Source organism: Teleopsis dalmanni, chromosome 2, assembly GCF_002237135.1.
Source record: "Teleopsis dalmanni isolate 2A chromosome 2, ASM223713v2, whole genome shotgun sequence".
Taxonomy (NCBI): Eukaryota; Metazoa; Arthropoda; class Insecta; order Diptera; family Diopsidae; genus Teleopsis; species Teleopsis dalmanni.
The window spans coordinates 24,245,102-24,253,044 of record NC_051847.1 but is presented as its reverse complement, the minus strand read 5'-3'; the positions used below and the strand labels follow the sequence as shown (position 1 = coordinate 24,253,044).

The 7,943-nt window shown below is 29.0% G+C and overlaps 1 pseudogene; it reads left to right on the top strand.

Annotated features, from left to right (window-relative positions):
• LOC119674147 overlaps positions 1–5,935 on the top strand; it is a 9,168-nt pseudogene extending 3,233 nt beyond the window's left edge.
• The last annotated feature ends 2,008 nt before the right edge of the window (positions 5,936–7,943 follow it).

Below are 7,943 nucleotides of genomic sequence, written 5' to 3'. Positions count from 1 at the left end.
TACTTATACTGTGAGAATGATACGATATTATTATTAAACGCAATATATAATATTGATACAATTTCAAATCTTTTATTTATGTAAATTTTCTAATTTATATTATACATATGAAGAAAAAAGAAAGCAACAATCGTAGATAATTAAAGTAACACTTAATTTTCTTTGTAATGTGCTTAAAAATATTAGATTAATACCGTTTCTGAAGGTCCACTAAGGCCTATTGACCCATTGTGTAATAAAAATATTAACTAAAAATAATTTACTTTAAATAAGATTTTCTCATTCCAATACATAAACTTTTACAGGTCTGGATAGATGCTGCTTCGCAAATATTTTTCTCATTGGGGCCAGGATTTGGTACATTACTTGCGCTCTCCAGTTACAATAAATTCAATAATAATTGCTATCGTGATGCTGTGATAACGAGTAGCATCAACTGCTTAACTAGTTTTCTGGCAGGATTTGTAATATTTTCAGTATTAGGGTAAGCGTTAAGAATACTCTTCGGATATTGTGAAAGGTTTTAACAAATCCATAATAATTATAGTTATATGGCTCATGTGCAGAAAACATCAATTGATCAGGTCGGCTTGGAGGGACCTGGATTAGTATTTATCGTATATCCAGAAGCTATAGCAACAATGAGTGGCTCAGTTTTTTGGTCCATAATATTCTTCTTAATGTTAATAACACTGGGGTTGGATAGCACTTTTGGTGGTTTGGAAGCTATGATAACTGCTTTATGTGATGAATACCCCCGTGCCATTGGTCGAAGGCGTGAACTCTTTGTGCTACTACTGCTCGCTGGCATATATTTATGTGCATTACCAACAATGACATATGTAAGTAAACATATACTTTTTATATTATTAAAATCTATTAAAGTCGTATTAAAATATAACTAATTATTACGATAACATGGAGAATTTATTTTTTACATAAATTTTTTTATATTATATTTATTATTATGTTGAGTCAGTGCACCTGAGCACTTTTACTCTCTATTAACTGCGAGGTTTCTTCAAAACCCCTCTTTGCCTCTTGACTAGATTATTGTTTATCACTTCATCAGATTAAGCAATAATTGACCTCAGATCTGCGGTGTTGGTAAGTCTGTCAGATTTCGCAAATGATTTTAGGGCTCTATCCTTTATGTATTTTTTGATGGGATCAATCTTGATGACCCTGAGGAAGTCATTCGTCCTAATGTACCATGAAGAATATAAACGACTAATTTCAATTTTTTTAAATTTTTATTATAACAATTTATTGAATTTATTTAAGAGTCACTATTAAATACGACAATCAATATGTATGTGAAGTACTGAATATAGAAGTAATGCACTAATAAAATTCTTTGCTATTTTGTGCAAAAACTCCTTTAATAAACGCAGCATCATTGCTTCTAAATAGAACTTCACCAAATTAAACAGAAAGTGTTGTTACTCCAATCCTGCATATTAAAACTTCATCAATTATGGCGCCATCAAGGTTTGTTTCATCTATTATGTTAAAAGCTACTCCATGTTTAAATTGATGTGCAGCCTCTTGTATGGATTGTTCTTGCTTTGATTGTTATGTACATACGCTATGGTTTTGTGGAAGAATTGTTTACTGTTTAACTCATGAGCGCATAAATTTCCATCGAACTGATTGTGTTCAAGTCAAATAGCAAAATTTTGCAAATTCATTCAACACATTCCCATCACTACAGCAGCTTCAGTATCTTAAAGCATTTATCTCTTAGCTAATATATCTTCGCGGCATAGCGGTATATGTGGCACAACTTGTGAAGGAAGAAGATGCGCTAGATTTCGATATATGACCGCTGTCCTACCAACATTTATTTACACACTCGTAAATTAAACTCATTTCTTGCACTTGCTCTGCTTGACTGCCGACATGCTTGAAAACCTCTCAAGCAACTGTCAATGGGTCATTAAAGCAACTGGTACGTCCGGTGGTCGCTACTGATTTGTTATGTGTTTACACTACGCACCTTGGAAGCATTTTTCACTATAGAAATGCATTAGCACAATGTTTGTTATCACTTTCTTTGATTAAATTAGAAATTATAATTTTGTTTGCTTTCGACTCTTGGTGTTCGGTAGTTAAGGTAATACACCAACCCATTAAATACACATTTTTAACAGCACCTTATTTAGAAGTATATTTGGATCTATATAGATTTATTAAAAAGTTTTTGTGTATTAGTGTTGATAGTAGGGCAGACAAAATTATTCATTTAAATTAACTTGAATAAAAAATGTAAGATGTCTTAAGGCATATCAGTTGATGGACAGAATAATACTCGTACTCTTCTTATAATTTTATATTTATAATGTTTTCACTTTATATTAAGAACACAACAACTTTGCATCGAACTCATAATTTTTGCAATTTTAACTATTGTATGTACTAAAAGGAGTACGACTATTACTTTACTGATATTTAAACTTATACCTCAGTTTTTGGATTGGAGTAGCCAATTAAGGATGTTCTCACTCTATTTTAATAAAACGTTTTGGTACGATCCTGACAGAAGAGCAGGAATATCTCATAATAGTGATAAGGTAACGGGCCAATAAGGTAATGGATTCCCCTCAACCACTGAGGTGAACCTCTGTAGGACCACATTCTATAAGACATATCTCTAACTGGTATCACTAACGATTAAGAGATTGCTAACAAACTAAACTTACTAACTGACTTTACTGAATTAATTGTCCCCTAAACTTCTCTTTAAACACTTATTATTGCTTTGAACAATAAATACATAAAAAATATTGAAATTTGGTTTGTTACTATATAAAGACATATAGTAAAATATATCTGTGTATACTATATATAAAAAATGTGTAATTTATTATTATTATAACATCAATCAACAACACAAAAACTTTTTAGACTTACATAGACCTACGGTTCGTTGCGATACTTTTGAGGGATTATTGCATTCTCCTCATGTAGTATAAATGACAGATATATAAAGAAATGTAATATTCAAAATATTAAAAATTAATACTAATACTTAATATTAAAAGAAAATATAAATATATAAAAAAAATATACAAATTTGTACCTGTGGGATAGCAATTTTATAGTTAACTCTTTAAATAAAACTTTTTAGTATTATGAAGTAAAACCTAAATTAATTTCTAGGGTGGTGTGTTTTTGGTTAACTTCCTCAACGTCTACGGTCCTGGCCTGGCTATACTCTTTGTGGTTTTCGTGGAAGCAGCTGGCGTTTTTTGGTTTTACGGAGTTGATCGTTTTTCATCTGATGTTGAACAAATGTTGGGCGCTAGGCCAGGAATATTTTAGCGAATATGCTGGACATATATTAGCCCAGTATTTTTATTGGTAAGTTATCTTTTATATAATGGCATTTTATATTATTATTATAAAATAGTTTATAATAGTTTATAACTTTATAAAAAAACATGACAACATTAGTTTCAACATATTAGTACACTATATGTTACTAAGTAATACAGAGAAATTTTGATTCCAGATACCTTATTAAATCCATTCCCCTATAGTAGCTTCATTTCACTATAGAAGTATTTATGTCATATTCAAATCACATATATAAAGTTAACTTTTGACGCTTATTCTTCAAACTTTAGTGAGAGAGTATATTTTATTTTTTTTTATCAAACTGCTTAGTGGTCCAAAGATTGTAAATACATACATAGTTTCGATGTGTCCACTGGAAATAGTTCACTTTTATAAATCAATGCTGTCAAAAAAGCATTTGACAACTTAAACCGACTATACATTTGGGCAGCACTCTCCAAAAGAGGGATGTCAGAAAAAATTATAAACCTTCTGAAGGAGCTGTAAAAGAATACTAAATGTCGCGTGATCCACAAAAGCCAGCTCTCTGAATCTCTTGACATCAAAACAGGTGTGGGACAAGGATGTATACTGTCACCATTGCTTTTCAATCTCACGATACATAATATCCTCAGCAGATCATTAAAAAATACCAGGGGTATCCAATGGGAACTGTTAGAGTATCTACAAGATCTAGAATTCCCGATAATGTTGCTGTTAAGTCACAGACTTCATGAATTACAACAGATGATATTGAATGTGTAAACTCTTTTACCTACATGGGAAGCATTGTGATACCTCCGTTCTAGCTGATGAAGATGTTGATGCTCGGTCAAGTCAAGAGGCACACAAAACTCCGAATCTTCAACACAAATATAAAATCTATCTTGTACTACGGCTGTGAAACATGGAAGCTCTTTAGACATATAGAGAGAGAGATGCAAGTGTTTGTCTACAAGTGTCTACGTAGAATTCTGAAAATATGGCCAGATCGAATATCAAATGAACGCCTGCTGAATCAAATCCACAAGACCTGGTGCACCAGCGAAAAAGTGGAGAAGAACAGTCAAAACTGAACTAAAGCACGATATACATGAAACGACATCTACAGAGAAGCACAAAATAGAGTTGGATTTAGAAGAATTGTAAAAGCTCTATGCCCCACTGGAGGAAGTGGTCAATAGTAGTATAAATCTTTGTTATAATTGATTATGACGTCGTGATCAGTGGAAACTACCATATCTTACACATCTTCGTTTTCAATCGAAATTAAAGCTTTGATTGTGACGGTATAGCAGTTGGAGATAAACGATCTCTAAAATGTTTAATCTAGCTTCACTGGGATTCCGATCAATACTTTTTATATTATGTTGAGTATCTCTATAGGATTAACTAAATATAAACACATCATATGTGTTTTTCAAGATCTTAAGATTATTTCAACGAATCTGGTCTATTTTGTAGACTTGGTATATTTGATTTCAATAAGGCATAAATATGGCATAAAATTTTAGCTATTCACTTTTTAAATATTTTTATAAAGTCTTTTGGATTGTCATTTAAATTTTAACAAACAATCTAACCTTTTTATTTATTTGGATTTTTTAAACAAACAATGTTTTCAATACCTTTAATCATGTTTTGCTATTTTATATACCAAAAGAATAATTTTTATAATAAGAATTTTAAATTTTGTATCTCATTTTTAACTCAATAGGCAATTTTCATATTTTCTTTCCTTGGTTATGAGGACATGCTGGGTGAGGAGTACAAATATCCTGAGTGGAGTATTAAAGTTGGTTGGGCTGTAACAGCTTCTTCAGTGCTATGTATACCGATGTATATAATATACAAATTTGTTTTTGCGTCCAAAGGCGGCCTTCGTAGACGCCTACATGAGACATTTAAGCCAGAAGACATAAATTGTGGGTCAGTGTTGCCAGGTTATGGTACTTCAGTGTGACATGATCAAATCATAAAATCTCAAACAAAAACTTCCGTTGATAGCAGTAGCACTTCACAACAGAATTCCAACTACAAAAGCAACAACAAACTATTGGAATACAATAATTATTCACCAACAACATATAATAACATTGTAGATTTAAATGGTTACTACGCCTACTACACAAATTTAAACATTTATACTACAAATAAGAAACCGCAGCAGAATCGTAATGATATTATTGAGGAACCTAATACGAATAGCTTTAGTTATTTTAGCAATGTTAATGATAAACTTAATAAATATGATACTATTAGTCATGGTACTTGTCTTTGTAATACTCGTAATCGTAGTTGTAATTTTAAATGTAATTCTAATTGTAAAAATAATTATAAAAGCAATTGTAATTGTAATGAAACAGATACTGATGCTAATGCTGGTACTTGCAGCTTTAGTGGCTCCGATGCCAAAATAACAAAAATTTGTAAATTAGACTTAGAAAATTTTGCTGCTGAGGACAATAATTACACAATGATACTCAGCAGTTCTAAACCGCTTAAGTTCTCATTTGCTAGTGAATGGTTAGTTTAAGATATAGCGTAAGTGAATTGCTAAAGTACCTTGTACTCCCAAAAATCTATAGTTAATCTATCTGCCTTTTTAGCATATTTCTACATGTTTTCATGTTAAAGTTTATGTGTTGTTAAAAGTTTAAATTGAATTGTTTTTACCAAAGTATGATAACAAAAATTAATTGTGACTTACATATATTATACAAAAGTCCGCTCAAAAAATCTAACAAAACAGCCATTTGATAGATTTTTTAATTGTTAAAATGTAATTAAATTATTTTATAAAAACATTGATTACAACATTATTAGAATATAATGATGCTTTTGTAGTATTTCCATTTATAAATTTCTGCCAATAAGGTATAAATTTATTATAACTCTTCCTCTTAGTGATAGCCGCCATATTTTATATATTAAATAATAAATATAGTGCATAATAGATTTCATATCCTTGTCAAAACTAATGTTTATATATGTGGAAATAATTATAAGCATGAATATATAATTGCTTGAGTTTCATTTGAGAACTAATAAAATTTTATATACAAAATTTAATTATTATAACTTAAATTATTTATAGTTTTTTGTAATTACATTTTATTACAAACAATACTTGAGATAATTTATACTATTTAAAAATCCCTGTACAATGTTAATATTAGTTTTAATATCATTACTTATATAATACTAAATTAAAATAATTATAATAACGGATATATTTGTAAGAATTTTTTATTTTCGAAAACAAAAAACATTTGCAGAACAGCCATTTGCAATTGTTTTTAATAGATTTTGATAATTTAATTATATTTAGTTAAATATAATTTTTATAAAACTAAAAGTATTTGTTTTTTAATCAAACTTGATTCTGTAAAAAATATTTTATATATAGCAATAATTAAAAGCATATCCTTTTAAAGGGATATGCCTATTAACAATTTGAACTTGTCACAGTTTTACAAGCACAAATTCAACTGGTGACTTGAAAATACAGTGCTATTCAAACTCTTATATCAATACTCGCCTTTTTAAATTATAGTTCGATTTAAATCATAATACTTTGTTAGCAATATATACTTATGTATATATTATTTAATTAAATTATATTTGTGTTTATTCCTTCGTATTATACAGCGACTATCTATAACTTACATATTTATAAATAAAAATAAAAATGTATATGGTTCTTCTTTATTTAATCATATACTATTTGAACTAATTTAATGACACCTTTATGGAATATCATTATACGAGAGACGAAGGTTTTTATTTAATATTTGAACTCAATAATTAGTGCTTTTTTGAAATTGAAAAATAAACAAATGTTTTCCAAAAGTTTTATATTGTAAGTGTAGCCGACAAGCATGTAAGGGCTGAGTAAAAAAGTTTAAAACTAATGTATGTATCTTTAAGAAAATGAGATAATTACGATATATCAGTAACTCAGGTTCTCAATTCATCTGCATATAAATAATTATGTGTGTTGTATGAATGTATTTTACGTTTTCATAAAAACTGCAATGATCTGTACATTTTATTAGGTATTTTACAAATACAGCAAAATTAAAGGTACTGCAAAATATAGTACTCAAGATATACCAATCATCAACTACCCCTTTTCCCATTTATTAGTCTTCTATAGTGATTTAACAGAAATTAATTAATTAAAATTAATTGTGAAAAATGATTTATAAAATTGCACAGTTTTACAATTATTAATTTCATTGCCATATGTTGCGTTACAGTGCATGTGAAATATTAATCGTAAAAGTTTTATAGCTATTGACTGTAGCTGTACAGACCGTATAACAAAGACCGTATACAAAAAAGGCAGTGACGGTTGAATATTTTTTGAATATTAATATAAAAAATGTTTTCATTACATATGCAATAATTTAAATATTTACTTCGTTTTTAAGAATAAATTTTAAACATACTTATTTTATATATTCTTCAATGTTCAGTAAAATACATTTATATGCATAACATTTCTAGCAGTTTTCAAATTTTATTGGTATCTCTAAGACTATAAAATTATATTAAAAAATTAGCTGGAATTATTAAATAACCCAATAATTTCAACAATC